At 39.1% G+C, this 27,428-nt stretch overlaps 1 protein-coding gene and 1 pseudogene across 1 annotated transcript in view; one reads left to right on the forward strand and one right to left on the reverse strand.

Moving 5' to 3' along the window:
* The window catches only part of ZNF704 (zinc finger protein 704), a 252,151-nt gene that overhangs the window by 215,960 nt on the left and 8,763 nt on the right, over positions 1–27,428 (reverse strand). The gene's annotated exons all lie outside the window — the stretch shown is intronic.
* On the forward strand, positions 20,830–21,253 carry LOC102831509 (annotated as a pseudogene).

Raw genomic sequence — 27,428 nt, forward strand, 5'->3', positions numbered from 1 at the left:
GTAATTGTGAGTATGGTCTATGAGTTCTGTGTGAACTACAGAAATGTGCAGAGCAGTAGAGTGCTGTGGGAGGGATGATTGCTGTCAGAATTGGTAAAGGAGAAAAGAAAATGGAGACACATCTGACCTCTGCCTCACAAGAATCAGCTTTTGAGTTAATGTTGATTATGATTCATTTTTCCCTCAAGTGAGAGGAGGTCAGATGCAGCTTCCATGCCATCTTTACATAAACGAAGTCAATAAACATCTATAATGTTGTTGTGTTGTTACATGGTGCAGAAATGGCATGGAGGCCATGTCTGACTTCCTCTGGCTTCACAAGGGGAAAGGAGAATCAAACTGAAAATCAGCCCAAGGCCAATTCCTATGAAGCAGAGGTCAGACATACCTCCACCCTACAAACTTCTTTTTCCTATTCTGAAAACAGCTATCCCTCCCACAGCATCCTTATCTTTCTGCTGGCTTTGATAATCCACGGCTCTGGCCACACAGAACTCAGAAACAATATTCGTGATTATGGAAGTTATGATCAGGATAGAAACAACTCAGGATACAGCAGTTCTCCAGTCAGGAATGCCTCATCTCTGACATACTGCAGACATGCCTCACTCTTGTCTTCAGCCTCTCAGCCAATGTAGCCTCTTGTCCTCTGCCCTGCTTGGGGTAAGTGTTACAAAGTTCCTTTAGCCAATAGGTAAATGCACAAAGAGCACATTTTGCAAGCCATGCTCCTGCCCAAAGGCACTCAGTTTTACGTGGTCAATGGGCCTAGAAGCTTGCATCTGCATTGTCTCTTCCACCGCCTCTGCTGTCACCATTTTTTCAGGTAGGAATATCATGCTCCACTGTGCTCTTTTTTCTTTCTATCTTGGGATCATCTGTATCTGCTTCTAAAATGATTCCTTTTAGTGGAATGGCAGAACTAACCAATCCTGATGTTAGAGTCTTGTAGACTTCATCTGCATAGTCCCACCAAATCATTTGTTGGTAGTTAAGACAACTTTGGATCGAAAAGTCCTATCAAATAAATTCAAGGTATCATTGTTGCTATTGTTGTTAAGTGCCGTCAAATGGGTTCTGACCCATAGCAACCCTGGATAAGGTCTCCAAGGAGTGACTGGTGAGGATGCCTTCAAACCAGCCTCAAACTCATGCAGACTCCATGTACAACAGAATGGAACACTGCCTGGTCCTGCAATATTCCTTGGACTGGTTACAAATTGGACCATGTGGTTATCACTGGCTGCTGTTCAGAAGTAGATCACCAGACCTTTCTCCCAAGTCTGTCTTAGTCTGGAAACTCTGCTGAATCTGTAGCAATATGCAAGGTGCACTGGATGGGAAAATTACCTTTGTCCTATATTTTAACCAAAGGAGAACAAATCAACATACATTAAACAGAAATTGTAGGCAATATATATGCTAACAAGAAAACTTAGAGAAAGGAAATATTACTTACAGAAAAGGAAAAATTCTTACATAATTAAAATAAACAAATGCTTAGAAAGCACTCTTAGTTTATGAAAGTATCATCTCTAGCTTAATGTATTTTTGTCTGTATAGATTAACACTTGAGTTATAAAAAAATCTACATGTATGTATAGTACAATATTGTCAGATGCATTGATGAGGGAAATGACCTATCTTTAATATTCATTAATACTGGGGCTACAAAAAAAGATTGATGATTTAACTTAAAAGTAATTTAGTGTGCAAAATAACACTTTGTAAACCTGTGTTAAAAAGCAAAGCTATCGCTTTGAGAACTAAGATGCACCTGACTCAAGCCATGGTATTTTCAATAGCCTCCTACATTTGCAGAAGCCAAACAATGAGTTACACTAGAGAAGAACTGATGCATTTGAATTATGGTGTTGGACAAGAATACTGCATATACCATAGACTTCCAGAAGTATGAACAAATATGTCTTGGTAGAAGTATAGCCAGAATTCTCCTTAGATGGAAAGATGGCCAGGACTTCACCTCATGTACTTTGGACATGCTATGAGGAGCGAGTCCAGTTGTAGCGCTATAGGATCAGCCCTGGAGTGCTGACCACAAGGCTGGTGATTCAAATCCACCAGCTGCTCCATGGAAACCCTATACAGGGGTGCTATGAGTCACAACTGACTTGATGGCACTCAATGACAACAACAACAATCAGGAGAAAACAGTCTCTGAAAAGGACATCATGCTTGGTAAAGTAGATTGTCAGTTAGAAACATTAAGACCCCAATGAGACAGACTATCACGATGAGTTCCAAAAAATGGGCTCAAGCCCAGGGAAGTCTGTGAAGCTGGAGCAGAAATGGGCAGTGTTCAGTTATGTTGTACATGGAATTGCTGTGAATCAGAAACAACCCAATAGCATCTAGTAACAATGAGAAACCTAAGTTGACTATTTAAAAAAAAAAAAAAAATGGGTTAACTCTTGAACAGATTACTCCACTAACTGTTCTGGAAGAAAGAAAAACCTACACATAGCTGGTGTGTAACTAAGGCACAGTCAAAGCACTTGGTTCCCTTCTGGCAAGAGGCAGGTGACATTCCCAGCCCTATGGATTCACAAATGAAGGTCAAAGGATTTAAGATCAATGAGTAGCAGAACCCCAAAATTCCTCCCAACAGCACTTAACATCATTATCATCCCAGCTACTTTTTCTCTTAATAAAAATGCACCTGCCAAATACTCTCTTATGATTTAGAAATGATATCTTTCCCAAAGTGATTTTCTGCTGAACAAAACAAAGATTTGTTTTTAACTATGAATTTCTATTTTTGTTTAAGGTGAATAAAAAAGAACTCTGGTAGTGTAGTGGTTATGAGTCAGGCTGCTTACCTCAAAGTCAGCAGTTTGAAATACCAGCTGTTCTGCAGTTGAAAGACAAGGCTTTCTGCTCCCATAAAGATTACAGCCTCAGAAACCCTCTTTGAGTAGCTATGAGTTGGAACCGAATCCACAGCACATAACCAACCAACAGTTATATTTTCTTTCACCTTCCAGTGTTAGTTTTCAAGTTGTAATAGTACTAGAAATGTGGAAAACATGACTGCATTGCTTATTTGTTGGAAATCAATCAAAGGGAAACTTGTTGGTCCTGAAAAGCTCATTTGTTGTTGTTGTTAAGTGTATTGAGTCGGTTCCGACTCATAGCGACCCCGCTTGGGGTACTGAGGAGTGGCTGGTGAGTCTTGAACCACTGACCTTATGGTTCAAACTGACCTGTGGTCCAGTGTATATCCTACAGCTCCATATAACCTAATTCATAATACAGTCCTGAAGGGGGAAATGCTTTTCATTAAGCTTAAGAAACAAATAAAGGTTATGCCCCCTTATAGATGTAGTGCAGTTGTCTTGCACTTTCAGAACTGATAATTCTATATGATCACTAACACTACCTGAATAGTATAGTATTTGTGAATTGAGGTGATAGTTTGAAAACCACCTGGTTCAGATTTTATCTACTGTGACTAGAGAGAACAGTTACTAAAAAAACAAACAACAAAATAGCTCACAAGCGGTGGGTTAATGCGCCAGACTGCAAAGCCCTTTGAACTGTAAGCTCAGCAGTTTGAACTCACCAGCTGCTCCTCGGAAACCCTATATAGAGTCGTTATGGGTCGGAACCGACTCAACGGCACTTCACAACACAACACAACAACAAGATAACCCTGAATAGGCTTACCAAAGAGCAGCTGGTGGGTTTGAACTACCAACCCCTGGAAAAATCAATGCAAAGAAACAAAAATGCTTGTTTCTATGGAGATTTATAAAGTCTACACACTCTGTAGTTGAAAGCACCCCCTTTTTTTCTTTTTAATATGTGGTAGCAAGTTGGATGTAGAAAATAGCAGATAACTATAAGATGCTATTCTTAGAAAGGAGCAGCAAATTTAGGCAAATCTATATGTGACTGAATATTATTTGGAGGATGGATTAGGAAAGCTGGGATTTTAAGCTCCTTTGGAGAAATAAATGTATGCCAAATCCAGGAAACACAAATTCTGAGTGGGTAATCAAAATCCTTTCATCATGTAAGAATCAAACGGCACAATAAAGTTTGTGTCAAGGAAAGAAAGGCAATATAGGAAAATCAATTTATTTTTGCTAGTTGTCATCACCAGGAGAAAGATGAGGCTTTCTGCTCCCATAAAGACAGACAGCCTTGGGAGCCCTAGACAGAGTCACTATAGAGTCAGAACCAACTCGATGACACACGGCAGCAGAAGTAGCAGTTGTTGTCAAGACCACTCTTCGTCAGCATGTTGCTCTGTGGTGGCTTATGCATTGCTATGATGCCACCAGTATTTGAAATACTAGCAGGATCTCCCACAGTAGACAGGCTTCAATCGAGTGTCCAGACTAAGACAGACTAGAAAGAAGGAGAGACAGACCACTTCTGAATGGTTAGCCACTGAAAACTTCGATAATAACAGTGGAGAATTTGGACATACAGTGCCAGAAGATGAACGAGTCCCTAAAGTTGGGAGTCAATCAAAATGCGACTGAATTGACCTTAATGACATGGGTGGAGTTAGGCGTTCAGGACCTTCATTTGTGATGTGACACAACTCAGAATGTGGAGAAACAGCAGCAATCATTCATAATCAGAACCAGGAGTGCATGAAGTGTTGTTGTTAAGCACCATCGAATCCGTTCCAAACCATAGCGACCTCATGTAGGGTTTCCAAGGAGCAGCTGGTGAGCTTGAACCACCGCCGATCATGCAGTTCAAACCACTTTGCAGTCTGGCAGATTAACCCACAGCACCACACCAGGACTCCAGCAAATATAAAGTTACACATGTGGCCACACTAAATTTCTATTGGACAGTACTGCTCCAGAGCTTTTCTGTTCAAATATGCCAACAACATCCCATTAAAGGTCAAATTATCATTTGCCTTTCTGTTATATTGGCAGGAGCCGTATATTGGCAGGAGAAGGTAAGGTGGTGGGAATCCAGTTATTTCTACTATTTTTAAAACTTTGAAAGGTGTTTATTATATAGAGGAAAGAAGGTATTACATTTAGTCTAAATATAAACCAATTCAGCAGAAACTACCTATGGCAAGGTCACAAAGAATTTTGTGCATTGAATTTTGCACATTTATCCTACCTGCTCACAGGTGATTGCAAAGAGTACTATTGTCTCTACCTACTTTTGACTTACATGCTGACGTCAGAAATTAAATTCAGGCAAAATGGGGTTGGATTACATAATGACAGTACAATGTGTTTCATCAAAATATAACGGTAATTATATTGGTGCTTATCATTTTTCTCTTTCAGTCTCTCTACCCTCCATGATTGCATTTATACGTTAGAATGATCTTTTTGGCTGCTATGAAGAGAAAAGAAAACAGGGACAATAGTTTGTTGCTGACTTGTATTACTGAAACAGTGAGAATGGATGGTTTGGGATAAGAGTTTCCTGGAAAAGGTAGTCTTTATAACTACTTTATGCACATTGCTTCAGATATTAAGGGGAATCCTCAAATGATAAAGGTATCAACATTTCTCAACATGGATAAACACATGTATTTTCCCTTTCCACTGTGAGTTTTTAAATATAAAGTATTCTTTAAAACGAAGATGACCATTTTACATTTTTCTGCCCAGAAGTCCCGGTGTAGCACTATATAATAAGCCCTGGACTATTAAACACAAGGTTGGTGGTTCACACCCACCAGTCGCTGCTTGGAAACCCTATATAGGGTAGCTATGAATTGGAATTGACTTGGTGGTACTTACCAACAACAGCAACATCACTATAATGGGGGAGCATGGTGGCTCTGTAGGATAAACACTGAACTGGTAACCACAAAGTTGGCAGTCCAAATCCACCAGCAAATCCTTGGAAACCCTACACAAGGTTGCTATGAGTCTGGACCAATTCAATGGCACTTAATAACAACCAATAGTCTCATATTGGCTAGAGATCTTAATACCGGACATTTGTGACCTAATTTACTCCAAGAGCGCTATGACTCTGGAGATTTGGAAATAAAGATACTAATCTTACCTATGTTACTTAATTCCAAATTTGCCATGGGAGACTTTCCTATAAATGATATATACAACATCAAAGATAAAGGAGAAAATGCAGACACTGCCACATAGCATCCAAGTGAGTTTAGAATATTCAGTTGTACATGTGAGATATTGATTGCCTGCAGCCCTGGTCATTTCTTAACATCTAAGTCAAAGATAAATGAGTTTTTGAGACTCGTTTAAATGATGCAGTTATCAGGACAATACCTTATAAAGAGATTTTATTTTATTCAACAAGTGATGAATACGACATCACTATATTTTAAAACCCCACAAAACAAACAGTACCATATGGTTCATTTTCTTCCAACCACAAACTAATAGTCTGTAATATTCTAATAAATTTCTGTTAGATATGGGAATCTTTTTTGGCCAAATTTTTCTTTTTTTCTTTGGTACAAATGGTTTGTTAATAGCTTTCTTTAGCTATAGAGTTATAATTAGAAGACAGTTACTACTTTGCATAATCAAATTGTAATTGCTGTTTGGGTGAAATCCAACCAATTTAAGCATCAGTACCTACAAAATAATAAATAGAAACCCGATGTCTGGCAAAAACAGAATACCAAATGCCATGCTCAAATAGTCTAGGTTATCTAGTAATGTTTACCTAATTGCTGATTTTTTTTTTAAGGGTTAGATAGCAAGAATATTATAATTACCAACGCATTTTAAGGTATCACAGTAGTAATGAAAATAAATGAATGCTCTCCAACAAACACTATTGGTAGTGGCGTGGGGTCAGAAACCTTCATCTTAAGTCTCAGATCTGCTCCTTAGTGAGTCAGTTAATGTTTCTGAATGTAAGTAATCATTTGAAAAATGGAAAATTATGAAACCTAACTATAATAGATATCAACTTTTTAGCTGTTCAATGTCTGAAGAATATTCTACCATATACATCACTCACTTTAGAAGCCCAAACTTGCAAATTACAGGCTCTGGTTCTGTAGAGTGAATGAATCTCATAAAGCTATGCTTCCAGCTGCCCACCCTCCATTTCCTGAGCTTTCCAGTAACTCTGTAAGATACTCGATAAATCCACTGCCCTCAAGTTGATTCCAACTCTTAGAAACTCTATAGGACAAAACAGAACTGTACTGTAGGGTATCCAAAGCTGTAAATCTTGTCGGAGCCAATTGCCTCGTATATCTCCTGTAGAGTGACTGGTATACATTTGAACCACTGACCTTGTGGTTACCTCAGTGCTTAACACACTATGCCACCAAGGCTTCTTGAGCTACTCAATAGTCTCTTAAAACAAAACAAAACCCTCCCAACCGTTATTAAATCAGCAAGAGGCATTTTCTGTTGCTTACACCTAAGAAACCTCAATTCTACCTCAAAAATGTATCATAAATCTGTCTGCTTCTCTTCATCTCAACTGTTAGCACTCTAGCCCTAACTACCATGATCTCTTGTCTGCACAAACACTGTAGTTTCCAGTCTGGCCTCCCTGTTTCTATTCCTGTCCTCCTCCAGATCACTTTACACATAACAACCAAAATGATCTTCTATAAAAATAAACAAAATCATGTCATTCACTTCCTTAATATCCTTCATTATTACTTAACACCTTGAGGGAATGAACTGCTGGCCAGGGCACTTAGGACCATGGTCTTGGGAGACACCATGGTCAACTAGCACAACATAATCCACAAAGACCATGTTCTATATCCTATTTTGCTAAGTAGCAACTGAGATTTCAAATGCTCATGAGCATATAAGGTACAACAATTGATCTCTCCTTGTGAGGAGAAAAGAGTCATGAAAATTGAAGATGCTTGGAATGAATTAGGCTAATGGACTAATGGAACATGTGATCATCAATTTCTATGACCTTGAGACCAAACAAACTATATGGCGCCCAACTATCAAGACCAAATGCTATGGAAGGGATCATACTTCTGGGTACAGTAGAAGAACATGTGGAACAACATTCAACATTATGGGAAAACAACAACAAAAAAACCCAGGCTTAATGGTCAGAAAGAGACTTAATGGTTAGAAGGAACCCAAGATTATGGCCCTTGGTCACCTTGGAACTGAACTTACCATCGTGGCTCAATTTTCAGACAAGCAGTACTTAGGTATATAGGGGAGACAACAACACTAATGATGTATGCACGCCATGGAATGTTCAATCATTCAAGATCATAAGGGAAACATTTACCTAAGTACAAAATTGAGAAGGGTTGGAAAAGGAGAAAGACTGAAAACACAAATTACAGAGAGGTAGTGGGCTAACTGATATCACATAGAGGGGATTGAGATTGAAATGAAATGAAGTACATGACTTGATATATGGAAAACTGTCTGCTCTATAAACCTTCATTCAATTCACAAGAAAAAAAATCATCAATAGCTTCTTACTGATTTTTCATTTTAAAAATTAAAGCATGTTTAACACAACCTAAAAAATTCAACATTGTCTGGTTACTGACCACACCTTGGCAATCTCATCTTTTGCTGCTCTCCATGCTGATCATTTTTTTTTCTTCTCAGGGCTTTCATGCTTTTATCTACTATTTTGAAACATTTTCCTCTCATGCCAATGAAGCTAACTCTCCCTCATTCTCTGGTTCTTGGCTAAAATATCCTATCCATAAAGAGGCTTTACTCCCTGTCTCAATATACAGTAAATGTTTCTGTGCATGACCGTTGTAACACCCTATGTATTCTACCTACCAGGAGCTCTGGTAGCGTAGTGGTTACGAGTCGGGCTGCCAACCTCAAGGTCAGTAGTTCGAAACTACCAGCTGTCCCACGGGAGAAAGATGAAGCTTTCTGCTCCCGTAAAGATTTACAGCCTTGGAAACCCTGTACAGGGTCGCTATGAGTCGGAATCGACTCCATTGCACATAAGCACCACAACAAGGGAAGAACAAGGCATCAGGATTGGAGGAAGGCTACATAAAAACCTAGTATATGAAGACTGTAGTCCTGTTGTGGTGCTCTAGGGCAAGCACTGGACCAGAAGGTCGGGTTGAACGGACAGGTCAGCATTTCAAACTTACCAGCTGCTCCTTGGAAACCCTATACAAAGTTGCTATGAGTCAGAACTGACTAGATGGCACTTAGCAACAACAAAAATTCACACTCACTAAAAGTATATGTAGTTTTTCTTAATAGATGTCATCTACACACTAATGACAAAGTATACAATTAGTTTTTGTTGGTTATAAAACAATAGAAATCGAGCAGAAGGACATGACGTAGCTTCTACAGAGTCTATAATGAGAAATATGAACCCATGAAATGTCTTACAATGTTAAAAAAGAAACTTTTTCTAAACATTGACAGTAAAACCTTTAGAAATAGGAAGGAGAAGAGAAGAGGCTAGACGGGTTACTTAATCATCCTATTTTTCAGGGACCCACCATTGCTTATGATGATCCAATAACTGTGTAGAACCTACAAACTCAAAACCCAAACTCACTGCCACTGAGTTGATCCTGCCTCCTAGCAACCCTGTGTAGGGATTTCCAAGGCTGCCAATCTTTATAGAAACAGAAACACTTACGCTTCTTTCATGGAGTGGATGGTGGGTTGGTTAGCACACTGGGACTACATTAACTATACTGGTGGTGGTGGCAGCTGTGTGCTGTGGAGTCGGTTCCGACCCATAGAGACCCTATACAGGGTTTTTGAGGCTGTAAATCTTTACGGGAGCAGAAAGCCTCATCTTTCTCCCGTGGAATGGCTGGTAGTTTCAAACTGCTGACCTTGAGGTTAGCAGCCCAACTTGTAATCACTACCCTACCAGAGCTCCTTATTAACTATACTGTTGTTGTTAAGTGCCATTGAGTCAATTCCGACCCATAGCAACTCTGTATAGGGTTTCCAAGGAGCAACTGGTGAGCTTGAACCGCTGACCTTGCAGTTCCAACGACTTTGCAGTCTGGTACATTAACCCACAGCACCACACCAGGACTCCATTAACTATATTACCAACCCCTAAAAATTAATACCAAATACTCTCTCACTAAGCAGAAGTGGAGAGAACACTTTCCAATGAATTCTATGAATTCAGTATCACCTTGATGCCAAAACTAAACAAAGGAATTTTAACAAAAGAACTATGAATCAGTATTAGTTATCAATATAGAGACAAAAATATTCATCAAGTCCTAATAAATCACATTTCATAACTTACAGAAAGTGCTAATACATCGTGACCAAATAGGATGTGTCCCAGGAACGGAAAAGTCAACATCTGAAAATTGATTAATATGACATAGATCAATAGAATAAAGAGCAAAAACCACACAGCCATCCCAGTAAACACAATTACAGTGCTAGCTATGCTGATATAGGATAAGCACCGTATACATGATATAGGAAAATAAACACAAGGTCAGTGGTTCAAACTCACCACCTGTTTCGTCTTGTTGTTGTTAAGTGCTGTTGAGTCGATTCCGACCCATAGCGACCCTATATAGTGTTTCTGAGGAACAGCTGGTAAGCTTGAACTGCCTACCTTGCAGTTCAAATGGCTTTGCAGTCTGGCACATTAACCCACAGCACCACAACAAGACTCCTTAGAAACACTATATATGCAGGGTCACTATGAGAACTGACTCAACAGCACTTAACAACAACCTTTCACCGAGTCCTGGTATGGTGCTGTAGGATAAACACTGGACTGCTAACTGAAAAGTTGGTGGTTCAAACTTGGAAACCTTATACAGGATCGCTGTGAGTCAGAACGGACTTGACGGCACTTAACAACAACAATGCCCTTTCATAATGAAAGCTCTCAAGAAACTTGTGATTTAATAAGAACATACTCAACTGATAAAGAACATCTATGAAAAACTCACAGCTAACAGCATATAAGGAGCTCTGGTAGTATAGTAGGTTATACGTTTGGCTACTAACCACAAAGTCCACAGTTTGAATCCACCAGCTGCTGTATGGGAAAATTGGAAGCTTTCTGTTCTCATAAAGATTTACAGCCTCAGAAATCCTATATGAGGTTGTTAAGAGTTGGACCCAACTTGACAACCCACAACAGCACCACCATATTTAATGGGTGTGATCCTCTAAAATCAAGAACAAGAAATATATGAATGTCTCCTCTTAACATTTATATTTAACTGGAAATTCTAGCCAGGGTAAAACAAATCTCAGATTGGAAAAGAATACGTAATACTATCTCTATTTGCAGAATGACATAATCCTATTGTGAGAACTATAGTTTTGTGTCATCTTGGCTGGGCCAGGATTACTCAGTGGTTTAGCAGAGAAGCTATAGTTAACACCTTCATGAAGAGGTCTATTATGATGCAATCACCCCATAATGTGATTTGAATGTGAACAGCTCAGATCGGCATAATTAAATTATCCTATGTATTTATTTATGTTATCTAGTGCTCTAAAATACTACAAGTGGATGCCTTTAATAAACAAAAATGTATTCTCTCAGTTTAGGAGGCTAGAAGTCTGAATTCAGAGTTCCAGTCCTTGTCTCCTTTCAGCACCTATAGACCCAACATTCCATGGCGATCTCCATGTGTCTTAGTATGAGTCTTTCCAGGATTTAGACGTGCCACAGTTCAGGGACCTCTGTGTTCACTTCTTTCTCCTTTTATTCCTTGTAAAATAAAAGGTGCTACAGGCCACACTTCTGGGGAACTCCCTTATACCAGATTGGGGTTATGGTGGGATTAAGGGTATTACAGTCCACAATTCACTTTCTTATCAGTTTATCACCTGAGATCACATCACTGGAGATCATCACATAACTCTCAAACCACTGAGAATCATGGCCCAGCCAAGCCGACACATATTTTGGTGGGGCACAACTCAGTGCATGACATTCCAACCTTTGGCCCCTCAAAATCCATGCCTTCCAAATACAGTGGTGGACCAGGCAAAAGGTAAGTTTCCTTTACAAATGGAAAGAAAGAAGAGATAATGGATGCAAAACAAGTTAAAAATCCAGCAGAAAAGTTTACATTGGCTCTCAAGGCTTGAAAATAATCCTCTGTTCTATGAGACCATCTACACAATCACCCAGCCCTCCAGATTCTCGGTGTTGGCCATGCACGCTGGTTTCTTTGTAGCAGACCCTCAACCCTGGACTTCAGCTCTGCCTTCCACACCCACTGGAATGGCATCTCTCCTACCTCCATTTTGTGCAGTATCATTCTCCCAGGTCATCTGAGTCATAATCCCAAATCATAATCCCAACAGAAGGCCCTGTTCTTCCGTCCCCTCAGGCATGGCAGCCTCACTCCATCTTAATGGCATCCCCACCTCCTAAATGGAGTTAGTGAAGAATATCCAACTCTTTGAAACTTAAGAGTCCCAACCCTTAGAAACCTTAGTGGTCATAGTTCCACCCTTTAAGATTCCAGAAGTTATGACATTACCCTTTGAAATTGAGACAACACTGTTTCCATGTTCCTTATATGTCTTTGATTTTTGCTCCTGGTTCCTTTGTCTCTAAAAGAAGGCAGCCTGACCTCTGCTTTGCTTAATCAAGTGTTACAAAGCTCTTTAGTTCTACTGATGAGTGCTCAGAGGCACCCCATTCCACCAGCAAAGCCTTGGTCAGAAGGCGCTTAGCTCTCTTGTTCTGTGGGTCAGAGAGCCTAACTTCACTGACAAATACCCAGAGGCAGCCCACTTCTCCAGGAAGCTTCTAGCATCAAGGCACTTTTTCACTCCATGGGTGGCTCCATGCCATCTTGTGTTGGTCTCCTGGTTCTGCTGCTGTAGTTTCTCTGCCACTGCTTCTCACCATGTGTGCTGTCTCTGGTGTCAAAGATGTCTTCATTTCCTTCCAAGCCCCCATCAGAATTGCCTTTGACGTCTATTACTCCAGCAATAGTCTCTTCAAGACAACCTAGGCTAAGACTATTACACCTCTTAGTACTCTTCCAGCCTGTGCTCATTGTTCAATTCTAAATCCACTTTCCTTTTTAGGGATCTATTAGAGCAGTCCTGGTAGCGTAGTGGTTACGAATCGGGCTGCGAACCTTAAGGTCAGCGGTTCGAAACTACCAGGCGCTCCGCGGGAGAAAGATGAAGCTTTCTACTCCCGTAAAGATTTACACCCTCAGAAACCCTGTACAGGGTCGCTATGGGTCAGAACTGACTCGACGGCACTTAACAACAACAACATTAGAGCAGCAGCACACTCTCCTAGCCTAGTATCAAATTTGGTCTTAGTTATCTAGTGTTGTTGCTGTTGATGTTTTAAGTGCCATCGACTTCGATCTGACACACAGTGACCCTGTATAGGATTTCCAAGGAGCAGCTGGTGAGCTTGAAGTGCCTACCTTGCAGTTCAAACCAACTTTGCAGTCTAGTGCATTAATCCACAGCACCACACCAGGACTCCTAGTTATCTAGAAGTGTGGCTATGACAGGAATACCACAGTGGATGGCTTTATCAAACAGAAATTTATTCTCTCATAGTTTGGGAGGCTGGAAGTCCAAATTCAGAGTGTCAGCTCTGGAGAATGGTCCGTGTCACCTTTCAGCATCTGTAGGCCCAGCATTTCTTGGAGCTCTCCATGTGTCTTGGCATCAACCTGTCCCTGGATTTAGGAGCTTCATAGTGCAGGGGTCCCAGCTCCACATGAAACACTACACTCCTACCTCTTCTTTCTTGGTTGTAGCAGGTCTCTTCACTTCTTTCTCCTGCTATTTCTTCTAAGAAAAAGGTGTTGCAGGCTACATCCCTAGGAAGCTCCTTTGTATCAGATCAGGGTTATGATGGATTACAGCCCACCGTTAATCCTTTGTGGGTTTATTACATCAGAACACATCACTGGGAATCATCACATAACTGCCAAACCACTAAGAATCATGGCCCAGGCCAGCTGAAACATATTTTGGGGAAATACAATTCTGTCCACGACAGTGTTGTAAATTTTTATTTCTACCATGCTAAGGAGGCTAGATGCAGTCTATAGGATTAGGCTGTATCTTGAGTCAATCTTTTTGTGATATATGTTGTTGCTGTTATTGTTAAGTTCACTGACCTTGTGGTTCAAGCCTCCCTTGGGGTCCATTGCTTTATTAAACTCACAGTGCCACACCAGGATACAAAAGAGGTTAAAAAAGGAAGCAGAGCTCAGCAGGACCTACCATCATCAAGAAAGAAGACTCCAGAATGAAGCGTGTCTTTTGGACGTGGGGTCCCTGCGTGGTGAAGCTCCTAGATCCAGCTACAGACTGATGCCAAGAAACATGGATATCGCCAAAGAATGTTGGGTCTGTTGTTTTTGGTAGGTGCCATCGAGTCAGTACTGACTCATAGCAACCTTGTTTATGCACAGCAGAAAGAAACACTGCCCGATCCTGGGCTAACCTCACTACTGTTGGCATGCTTGTGCCCATTGATGCTACCACTTTATAAATCCATCTTGTTGGGGGTCTTCCACTTTTTCTCTGACCCTCCACCTTACCAAGCATGATATCTTTCTCTAGCAACTGGTCCCTCCTGACAATATGTCTGAAGTATGAGAGATGAAGTTTGGCCATCCTGGCCTCCAGGGAGCACTCCGGCTACACTTCTTCCAACACAGATCTGTTGGTTCTTTTGGCAGGGGAAGGTGGAAAAGATGGCCACCCATGGCACGTTCAATATTCTCCTCTAACACCATAACAACCACCATCAATTCTTCTATGGTCTTCCTTATTCACTGTCCAGCTTTTGAATGCATATGAAGTTATTGAAAATACCAGGGGTTGGGTCAGGCATACCTTAGTCTTCAAGCTGATCTCTTTGCTCTTCAACAGTTTAAAAACATCTTGTGCAGCAGATTTGCCTAATGCAGTAATACATCATTTGATTTCTTGACTGCTTCCGTGAGTGTTGATAGTTGATCCAAGAATAATGAAGTCCTTCATTCTTTTCTCTGTTGATAGGAATGTTGCTTATTGGTCCAGTGGTGACGATTTTTGTTTTCTTTACATTGAGATACAATCCATACCGAAGGCTGTGCTCTTTGATCTTCAGCTATAAAAATTTTAGGTCCTCTTCACGTTCAGCAAGCAAGGTTTTATCATCTGCATTTCGCAGGTTGTTAATGAGTCTTCCTCCAATCCTAATGCCACATTTTGTTTTGTTTTTTCAGATAACCCAGCTTCTCGGATTATTTGCTCAGCATACAGGTTGAATAAGTATGGTGAAAGAATACAACCTTGTTGCACAACCTTCTTAATTTTATGCCATTTAGTGTTCTCATGTTCTGGTCGAACAACTGCCTCTTGGTCCAGGTACAGATTCATCATGAGCACAATTAAGTGTTCAGGAATACTCACACTTCACAATGTTGTCCATAACTTGTCACGATCCACACAACACAATCGAAAGCCTTTGCGTAGTCAATGAAGCACAGATAAACATCTTTTTGATATTCTCTGCTTTCAGCCAAGATCCATCGGACATCAGCAGTGATATACCTTGTTCCACAGTCTCTTCTGAATCCAGCTTGAACCTCTGGAAGTTCTCTGTCAGTGTATGCTTGCAGCCATTTCTGTATTACTTTTAGTAAAACTTTACTCACATGGGATATCAAAGAAATTATCCTATTATTTCCATATTCCATTGGGTCACCTCTCTTTGGAATGGCCACAGATATGGATCTTTTCCAATCAGTCAGCCAAATAGTTGTCTTCCAAATTTCTTGGCATAGATGAATGAGTGCCTCCTGTGCCACACCTCACTTTCTTGAAAGATTTCAATTTTCATTCCATCATTTCCTGATGCCTTGTTCTTTGCCAATTCTTTCAATACACCTTAGACTTCCTCCTTCAGTATCATTGGCTCTTGATCATATGCTACCTCTTGAAACCGTTGAACATCAACCACGTCATTTTGGTACAGTGACTCTGTGTTTTCCTTCCATCTTCTTTTGATGCTTTCTGCATCATTCAATAATTTGCCCAGAAAATCCTTCAATAACGAAGTTGAGGCTTGAATTTTCTTCAGTTCCACCAGCTTGAGAAAGGCTGAGCGTGTTTTTCCTTTTTGGTTTTCTGACTCCAAATCTTTGCACATTTTGTTGTAATATTTGACTTTATCTAATCAAGCTGATCTTTGAAATTTTCTGTTCAGCTCTTGGACCTCCTCATTTCTTCCATTTGCTTTAGCATTTCTACGCTGAAGAGCAAATTTCAGTGTCTCTTCTAACATCCATTTTGACCTTTTCTTTCTTTCTTGTCTTCTAATTACTTTTTGCTTTCTTTATGTATGATGTTCTTGATGTCATCCCACAACTCTTCTGGTCTTCGGTCTTTAGTGTTTAATGTATCAAATCTGTTCTTCAGATGATCTCTAAATTCAGGTGGGATATATTCAAGGCCATATTTTGGCTCTTGTGGACTTGTTTTCATTTTCTTCAGCTTTAATTTGAATTTGCATATGAGCAATTGATGGTCTGTTCCACAATCTAGCCCTGTCTCTGATTTGACTGATGGCATGGAGCTTTTCCATCATCTCTTTCCACAGATGTAGTCAATTTGATTTCTATGTATTCTACCTGGTAAGGTCCATGTGTACAATCATCTCTTATACTGTGTGAAGAAGGTATTTGAAATGAACACATCATTGATTTTGCAGAATTCTATCATGTGATCTCCAGTATCATTTTTATCACCAATGCCATATTTTCCAAGTACTGATCCTTCCTCTTTGCTCCCATCCTTTGAATTCCTACAGATGCTGAAATAAGACAAAGACCTTTTTCAAGAATTGACAAAGAGAGAAAGCCTTCCTCTAGAGCCGGCACTTCTAAACTCTTAAGCTCTGAGAGAAGAAATTTCTGTTTGTTAAAGACATACACTTACAGTATTTCTGTTACAACAGCACTAGATAACTAAGACACTTGTACGTAAAAAAACCCTAAGGAATCCACAAAAAGCTAGAACTAATGAATTAATTTTAACAGGGCTGCAAGATAAATCAGTATACAAAAACTATTTCACTGTACACTGGCAGTGAACAATCTCAAAATGATATTAAGAAAGGAATTTTATTTTAATAGTAACAGAAAGGAAAAAAAATCTTAGGAATAAGATTTTCAAAAGAAATATAATACTTGAACTCTGAAGGCTACACAACTCTGTTGAAAAATATTAAAGACAAAAAAATTAAAAGAAATCCCATCTTCATATATTAATATGGTTAAGAGATAATCCCATCTTCAGAGATAATATGGTTAAGAACGGAATACTGATTTTCACATCAAAGCAATCCAAACTCCTCCTCCCCTCTAAAATTGACAAACTGGCTGTAAAATTCACATTGAAGTACAAGGGACCAAAAAAGCCAAAACAATCTTGAGGAAAACAAATTCGGAGAACTCCATTCCCAATTTCAAAACTTACTGTAAAGCTACCGGAATCCCAATGTGGTACTGCCATAAACACACCATACAGACAAATGAAACAGAACAGAAAGGCCACGATTAGCCTTTACAATTATAGTGAAATGATTTCCAAAAAGGGTACTAAGACAATTCAATGAAGAAAATTAATGTTTTCAACAAATTGTGCTGGAGCCAACTGGCTATCGACACGCAAAGAATGAATTTAGATCCCATTCTTATACTCTACTCAACATGGGTAATAGGCTTAAATGTAACAGTAAAACTATGGAAGTCTTAAAGGAAAAAAAAAACTTGTAAAGCCTCAAGAGTTGGGATAGACAATGATTTATTAGACACATAACCAGAACCATAAACAATCAAAAGAAGAAGAAAAAATAAACTGGACCTCTTCAAAATTAAAAATTTTGTGCTGCAAAGTACACTGCCAAGAAAGTAAAAGACAACTTACAGAATGGGGAAAAAATATTTGCAATTCATACTTGTGTATCTCATAGGTTGTTGTTGTTGTTGTCGTCAGGTGCCATCGAGTCGGAACCGACTCATAGCGAACCCATGCACAGCAGAACAAAACAATGTCTGATCCTGGACCAACCTCACTACCGCTGCCACACTTGAGTCCATCAATGATGCCACCTGGCCGATCCATCTCATTGGGGGTCTTCCTCTTTTTCTCTGACCCTCCACCCTACCCAGCATGACATCCTTCTCCAACGATTGTTTCTTCCGGACAATATGTCCAAAGTAGGAGAGACAAAGCTTAGCCATCCTGGCCTCCAAGGAGCACTCTGGCTGCACTTCCTCCAAAACAGATTTATTGGTTCTTTTGGCAGTCCATGGCACTTTCAGTATTCTCCTCCAACACCACAACTCAAAGGCATCAATTCTTCTACGATCCTCCTTATTCACTGTCCAGCTTTCGCATCCATATGAGGCTATTGAAAACACAATGGCCTGTGTCAGGTGCACCCTAGTCCTCAAGCTGACATCTTTACTCTTCAACACTTTAAAAAGTTCCTGTGCAGCAGATTTGCCCAGTGCAATACGTCGTCTGATCTCTTGACTGCTACTTCCGCGAGTGTTGATAGTTGATCCAAGAAGAATGAAGTCCTTGACAACTTCAATCTTTTCTCCATTGATAAGAATGTTGTTTATTGGTCCAGTGGTGAGGATTTTTGTTTTCTTGACATTTAGATGTAATCCATATCGAAGGCTGTGCTCTTTAATCTTCATAAGTAAATGTTTCAAGTCCTCTTCACTCTCAGCGATCAAGGTCGTATCATCTGCATATCGCAGGTTGTTAATGAGTCTTCCTCCAATCCTGATGCCACGTTTTTCTTCATAGAACCCAGCTTCTCGTATTATTTGCTCAGCATACAGGTTGAATAAGTATGGTGAAAGAATACAACCCTGTCTCACACCTTTCCCAATTTTAAAACATTCAGTGTTCCCATGTTCTGTTCGAACAACTGCTTCTTGATCTAGGTACAGGTTTCTTAGAAGTACAATTAAGTGTTCTGGAATACTCATACTTCTCAATGTTGTCCATAGCTTGTCATGATCCACACAATCGAAAGCCTTTGCGTAGTCAATAAAGCACAGGTAAACATCCTTCTGATATTCTCTGCTTTCAGCCAAGATTCATCGGACATCAGCAATGATATCTCTCGTTCCACGGCCTCTTCTGAATCTAGCTTGAACCTCTGGAAGTTCTCTGTCAATGTATGATTGCAGCCGTTTCTGTATTACCTTTAGCAAAACTTTGCTCACTTGAGATATCAAAGAGATTGTCCGATGATTTCCGCATTCTGTTGGGTCACCTCTCTTTGGAATGGGCACAAACATTGATCTCTTCCAATCAGTCGGCCAGACAGTTGTCTTCCAAATTTCTTGGCAGAGATGAGTGAGTGCCTCCTGTGCCGCCTCACTTTCCTGAAAGATTTCAATTCTTATTCCATCAATTCCTGGTGCCTTGTTCTTTGCCACTTCTTTCAATGCACTTTGGACTTCCTCTCTGAGTATCATTGGCTCTTGTTCATATGGTATCTCTTGAAATGGTTGACCATTAACCATTTCCTTTTGGTACAATCTCATAGGTACTTGTATCAAAACATAAAAAGAAATCTTACAATAATAAAAAAAATATAAAGTAAAAAAGCGGCAAAGGACAGGAAACAAGCAGATATGCACGCCAATGTTAATTGCAGCACTATCCATAACAGCAAAGAGATGCAGACAGTTTAAGTGTCCAACAATGGAAGAATGGATAAACAAACTTTGGTACACAAACACAATGGAATACTATGAATCTGTGAAGCACCTCCTAACTTGGATGAATCTGGAGGACATTATGCTGAGTGAAATTAGTCAATCACAAAGGTCAAATATTATGAGACCATTATTGTAAATGCTTAAGAAAAGGTTTCCAGACTAAATGAAACATTCTTTGATGGTGAGTAGAGGTGGGAGGGAAGGAAGAGTAATTCACAGGCTAGAGGGTAGACACATGTTAGCTTGGATGATGAGAAGGGCAATAAACAAGGAGGGGAGGGCAACATACAAGAAGAGGAAGAGTAGCAGAAAAATAATGAAGATAGTTGAAGACACAGGGAGGTATGCATGGGTTAAAGGGGATAGATTTAAATAGAGATACACATTCAACCCTAGAACAACTATGTGCTGGACATAGATATGTGGATTGAGACATAGGCTAAATGGGTAAGGGAGGAAAAGTGAGACATACATATTTCTATACCCCACAAATATATGAGTTTGAAAGAGAAAAACGAAACATTTTTTGATGGTTGCCAGGGTTGGGAGGTTATAGGGAGATGCATGTTAACTTGGGCGATGGGGAGGGCAACGTACAAGAAATGGAAGGGTAATATACAAGAAGAGGGAGGTTGACATAAGTAGGATGAAGACAGGTGAAGATACAGGAGGGTCTACAGGGCTAAAGATACAGGATAGAGGTAGTGATATATATATATATATACATATATATACACACACACAATACAGTGACACATGCTACATGATTATGGGAAGAAGAATAGAATGCGTATGAATGTGTGTATGCATGCATATGTATAGAGCTGTGTATATGTATGTATACATTTATATGTCCAACAGATATACAAGAGTGTGAAAGAGAAATTTGTATATGAGTATTTACCCTTCATGCAAACACCACTGTAAATGTGGTGGAGCATACAGTGGGCAAAATGCTGTAAACTTCTTAGATATTACCAAACATCTTAAGGCAATGAATAGCTGAGCCTGGGGGTTCAGGACCATAGTATCAGGGGACACCATGGTCACTTGGCATAACATGTACACAAAGGCAATGTTCTACATCCTACTTAGGTGACTAGCATATGGAATATTAAAAGCTCATGAGCACTTTCTATCTTTTTCCAGCCTTCAAGATGTTGAAGTGAGGATGTGGTGGGTCCTCCAGTGCAAAATTTCAGATTTCCCTGTGTCTTCCAGTAGGAGCCATGATTCAACTGTGCTGACAACACAGGAACCAAAAATCTGTATATCATCTCTGTGACGGGGATCAAGGGATGACTGAACAGACTTCCCGCTGCTGGTGTGGGTGACATGGTGATGGCCACGGTCAAGAAAGGGAAACCAGAGTTCAGGACAAAGGAACATCCCGCAGTAGTAATACAACAGCAAAAATCATACTGGAGAAAGGATTCTGTGTTCCTTTATTTTGAAGGTAATGCGGGGGTCATAGTAAACAATAAAGGCGAGATTAAAGGTTCTGCCATCACTGGACCAGTTGCTAAGGAGTGTGCAGACTTGTGGCCCAGGATTGCATCCAATGCTGGCAGCATTGCATGATTCTTCAGTGTATTTGTAAAAATAAATAAAACTACACCCCGCTTTAAAAAAAGCTCATGAGAGGTCATCTAAGGTGCAGTTATGTGGAAGAAAGAAGAGTGATTAGAACTGAAGATGATTGGAACCAACTTGAAACAAGAAATCAAATCAAAATCACAATGGGATACCATTAGGATGCCTTTGATCTAAGGAACAGACACCAATGTTAGGAAGAACGTGGAGGTATTAGAACCCGTACACATTGCTGATGAAAAGGTTTAATAGTATAGTAGTCCAGTTGATCCGGAAAACAATTTGACAGTTCCTCAAAAAGTTAAACATAGTTATCATATAAACTAGCAATTTTATTCTAATGAACCAGCCATTTCACTTGCAATTCTCTTTTACCCCAAAAGAAGTGAAAATGAATGTACACACACACACACACACACACAAATTTGAACTTAATATTCAAAGCAGTATTATTCATAATAGCCCCAAAGTAGAAACAAAGCAAGTATTCATGAATAAATGACTGGATGAATAAAACGTAGTATAACAATTGTTGTTAAGTGCCATCGAGTCGGTTCCGACTCACAGCGACCCTGTGTAGGGTTTCCAAGGAGTGACTGTTGGACTTGAACTGTCAACCTTGCAGTTCAAACTGACTTTGCAGTCCAGCTCATTAACCTGAAGTGCCACACCAGGACTCCTGTACAGCAATGAAATAGAATATGGAATATTATTCAGCAATAAAAATAAATGAATTACTGATACACGCTCTACATAAATATTTAAAACATTATGCTAACTTTTAAAAGCCAGACACACAAGACCTATGTTGCAGGATTCTATTTATATGAATTGTGCAGAACAAGCAAATCTATAGAGAAAGCAGGAGCCCTAGTGGTGCAACAGCCAAAGCATTTTGCTCTTTACCAAAGGGTCGACAGTTCTAATCCACCAGCTGCTCTCTGGAAGAAAAATAAGGCAGTACGCGTCTGTAAAGTTTTACAGGCTTGGTATCCCTAAAGGACAGTTCTACTCTTCTCTATAAGATATGTATGAGTTGGAACTGTCTCAATGGCAATAGGTTTTGACGTAGATTGTTGTTGTTAGGTGCCATCGAGTCGGTACCAACTCATAGTGACCTTATGCACAGCAGAACAAAACACTGGCTGATCCTGGACCAACCTCACTATTTGTTGCCACACTTGAGTTCATCTTTTTCTCTGACCCTCTACCTTACCACACATGATATCCTTCTTCAGCGACTGATCCCTCCTGACAATAGGTCTGAAGTATGAGAGATGAAGTTTGGCCATCCTGGCCTCCAAGGAGCACTCTGGCCACACTAAGTCTAAGAGGTTGAAGGAGAATGGAAAGTAACTTCAGAGAGGTGATGAAAATATTTTAAAATTGATTGTAGTGATGATTGCATAATTCTGTTGTTTGTGTAAGTACTGTTGAGTTGGCTCTGATTCATAGTGATCCTATATGGGTTTCCAAGGAGTGGCTGGTAATTTTGAACCGCCAACCTTGCGATTCAAACTGACCTTGAGGTCAAGTGCTTGTTCTATGGCATCACACTAGGACTCCACACAACTCTGTAAATATACCCAAAATACCAGTAGCTGAATTGTATTGTGTGAATGTTATACCTCAATTGTTGTTGAATTTTATAGATTGTGTTGTAGCCAGGTGGTGTGTTCTGTAAATGCCAATTAGGTAAAATTGGTTAATAGTGTTGTGTAGTGCCACTGAGTCACTTCTGACTCATAGTGACCCTATATAGGGCTTCCAAGGGGTGGCTGGCGGATTTGATTTGCCAACTTTGCAGTTCAAACTAACCCTGTGGTCTAGTACTTATTATACAGTGCCTTACTAGGACTCCTATACCTCAACAAAATATTTTAAATGGATAAATAACTACTTAAAGGAAAATGAGTAAGTAAGTGTAATGTGGGGTTTATAACATAGAGAGAAATGAACTGTATGAGAACAATGGTACAAAAATCAGGAGGGGGAATGTAAGAGGACTGTCACAAGGTTCTTGTACTATCAGTGAAGTTGTTATTGTTGTTGTTAAGTGCCATTCAGTCGGTTCTGACCCACAGTGACCCTACATAGGATATCTGGTGAGCTTGAACCACCAACCTTGCATTTCAAACCAACTTTGTAGTCCAGCACATTAACCCACAGAGCCATGTCAGGACACAACATCACATAACATAGAGGATCCTGGAGGATATTATACTAAGGGATATTAATTGGTTGCACATAAACAGATATTGTATGAGACTACGACTATAAAAAGTCATGGATAGGTTTTCATTCTATAATAAACATTCTAGGATGTTTACCAGGGGTGGGAAGGAAAGGAGAATTGTTCATTGGTTACAGCATAGACCCGTTAACTTGGATAATGGGGAAGGCAGTTAAAAGGAAAAGAAAGGAGAAAAAGGAAATTGATTTCTTTCTTTCTTTTTTTTTTTCTCCCATGAACTAGAAGGGAAGCAATGCACATTTCTTTTCTCATTAGTATAAAGCACTGGGAACTTTCCTGCAGAGGAAAAAAGGGAGAGGAAAGAAGGGAAAAAAGAAAACAGAGAGGAAAAAAAGGTTTAGAAATGGATAGTGGTGATGGTGGACTCCTGGTGTGGCACTGCAGGGTAAGCACTTGACCATAAGTTCAGTTTGAACCACAAGGTTGGTGATTCAAAATCACCAGTCATTACTTGGAAACCCTATACAGCATCATTATGAGTCAGAACTGACTTGAAGGCAATTAACAACAGTGGTGATGGGTGGACAACACGAAGCATGCAGCTAGTCAGAATGGCTGGATTGTACATGTAAAAATGGTTGAAATCGCAAATGTTTTGTAAATGTATATATGTAGTTACAATGAAAACAAAAAGAATGCATACCAAGTCTAAAATGCATAAAACAAAATTCTAAGAAAGTTAAAAAGGGAAACATATAGGCAAAACCATTACACAAGCAGAAAAAAATTCAGTGACTATACAGAATTGTTGAGTAACACTATTAACCAATTTTACGTAAATGGCATTTACAGAACACACCATCTGGCTACAGCACATCTATATTCTTCTCAAGGACATTTGGAAATTTCTTCAAGGTACACTGCATTCTGAGCCATAAAGTAAGTCTCAATGAATTTAAAAAGATTTAAATAATATAAAACATATCCTCTGAATAAAACAGAAATAAACTAGGAATGAATAAAAGAAAAATTGTGAAAATGTATTCAAATATTTTGAAATTAAACAATATGTTTCTAAAAATACAATTGAGGAAATGATAAAGATAATAAAAAAATGTTTTCAAGTGGATACGATGAAAACATACCCTAACAAAATAGGGGAAGTGTAAGTAAAGCAATGCTTATAAAGAAAAATGTAGCATTAGATGTTTATATAGAAAAGAAATCAACTAACTAAAATTCTTCCTTAAGAACCTGGAGGAAATTATGTTGTATAAAATAAGTCTATCACAAAAGGCCAACTTTTATATGAGACTACAGGGTCTCTATGAGTTGGAACTGACTCAACAGCACTTAACAACTACTATGAAAAGCCAAGAAAAGAATTACACACCAAAAGAAACATTCTGTGAAGGTTGCCAGTGGTGGGAGGGGAAGGGTGTACAAGTCACTAACTAGAGGCTAGTTATGTATTAACTTGGGGGAAGAGAAAAGTAATATATAATAAGAGGGAGGACTGCACAAAATTATTAACACAAAGGAAGTCACTGGGAGGAACATAGAGTTAAAGACAACAGGGGTTGCTCTGTAAACTTTCACCCAAATCACAAGAAGTTTTTTTGTTTTAAAAGGAAAAGAATAAAATAAGGATGTGAGAACACCTCCCAACACATTTTATGAGGCCAGAATTATATTGATTTCAAAATAAAAAAAGAGAGATTACAAAAAAAAATAAAGTGACAGATGAATGTAAAGCTAATTAATGTTCTCCCATTTAAACTATCACATAAATCACAATAAAACATTAAAAATAAATTAAGAGACAGATCAATGGATATAAATGGATGGGATGAATGAAAACAATGGATCCTTAATGAAAAAGGAACCCCCTTCAATATATGAGAAATTTTTTTCAGTAAAGGAATGCAAAATTGACTTAATACTCAAATAAAATTCAACATAACTCAACATGTTAAACTAACAAAAGAACACATGATCGCGTGATAAATGCAGGAAAAGATTTAACAGTATTCAATACCTATTGATAAAAAAAAATCTAGCATATTATACGAGTACTTCCTCATTCATTAAAAAACAATGAAAATAACAAAAATCCTACAGCTATCACCATTGAAAATGGCTAAAGATTGAATGCTTTCACCTTCAAGAACAAAGCCACTTACATTTGGTTGTTGTGGTTGTTGTTAAGCGCCATTGAATTGATTTCGACCCATAGCAACCCAGTATAGGGTTTCCGAGGAGCAGCTGGTGAGCTTGAACTGCAACTTTGCAGTTCAAATGGCTTACATTTGGTACTGTACTGGAAACCAAAGTCATTACAAAAAAGGCAAATATAAAACATAAAAATACAAACCAGAAAGGAAACAAGTGAGTTCTGTTTGAGTTTCCAGGTAATGTAATGTTTTATATAGAACCTCGTAATCTAGCTAGATTTCAGTATGTTGTTGTTGACTGCCATCAACTTGGTTCTGATTCATAGCAACCCAGAATAGGGTTTTCAAGGAGCAGCTAGTGAGTTTGAACTGATGACCTTGTGGTTCACAGTCTAGTGCTGACCCTACAGCACCACATCAGGAGTCCAATTTCATGGTACACACTCAAAATACAAAAGTCAATTTTATTTCTATACATCAGCAGCTCAAAAGACAAAGTCAAGCATTATAATGAAATGTGAAAAGACTTGGAGTTGAAAGCAAAAAGGGAAGAACATGCTCAACATTTCTCAAACTGAAAGAACTGAAGAAAAAAAATCAAGCCTCAACTTATAATATTGATAGATTTTACGGGAAAAATATTGCATGGCACAGAAAGTATCAAAGAAGATTGAAGGAATACAGAGTCACTGTATCAAAAAGAAATGGTTGAACATCAACCATTTTAAGATGCAGCACATGATCAAGAGCCAATGGGATTAAAGGAAGTTGTTCAAGGTGCACTGAAGGCACTGGCAAAGAACAAGGCAGGAGGAATTGACAGAATATAAATTGAAATCTTTCAACAAACTGATGCTGAACTGGAGGCACTATACCAAGAGATTTGGAAGACAGTTACATGGCCAACTGATTGAAAGACATCCATATCTGCACCCATTTCAAAGAGGGATGACCCAGTGAAATACACAAATCATCGTACAAAATTATTAATATCACATGCAAGCAAACTTTGGCTAAAAATAATTTAAAAATGGATGCAACAGTAGATTGAGAGGGATCTTCCAGAAGTTCATGTCGATTCAGATGAGGACATGGAACCAGAGACATTGTTGATGTCAGATGGATCTTGGCTGAAAGCCTATCATATAAGAAAGATGTTTACTTGTGCTTTATTGACTATGCAAAGGCTTCTGACTGTGTGGATCTTATAAATTATGGACAACAGCACAGACAATAGGTATTCCAGAACACTTAACTGTGCTCACAAGGAACCTGTATACAGATCAAGATTCAATTGTTTGAACAAATTAAGGCGATAATGAATAGTTTAAAATCAGGAAAGGTGTATGCCAGGGCTGTATTACTTCACCATTCTTATTCAATCTGTATGCTGAGCAAATAATGTCCCAAACTGGGTTATATGACGAACATGGCATCAGGATTGGAGGAAGCCTCATTAACAACTTGAGACTGCACATGATACAACCTTACTTGCTAAAAGCGAAGAGGACTTAAAATACTTTCTAATGAAATCAAAGCCTTCAGTATGGGTTGCAACCTCAATGTAAAAACAAAACAAAAACAAAAATTCTCATCACTGGACAAATAAATTACATCAAGATAAATGGAGAAAATATTGAAATTGTCAATAACTTCATTTTGTTTGGATCAACCATCAACACTCATGGAAGCAGCAGTCAAAAAAAAAAAATCAAACAATTTATTACATCAAGCACATCTGCAGCACAAAATCTCTATAAAGTGTTCAAGATGTCAGTTTGAAGACTAAGGTGCA

The sequence above is a fragment of the Chrysochloris asiatica genome, unplaced genomic scaffold, assembly GCF_000296735.1.
Source record: "Chrysochloris asiatica unplaced genomic scaffold, ChrAsi1.0 scaffold00001, whole genome shotgun sequence".
Taxonomy (NCBI): Eukaryota; Metazoa; Chordata; class Mammalia; order Afrosoricida; family Chrysochloridae; genus Chrysochloris; species Chrysochloris asiatica.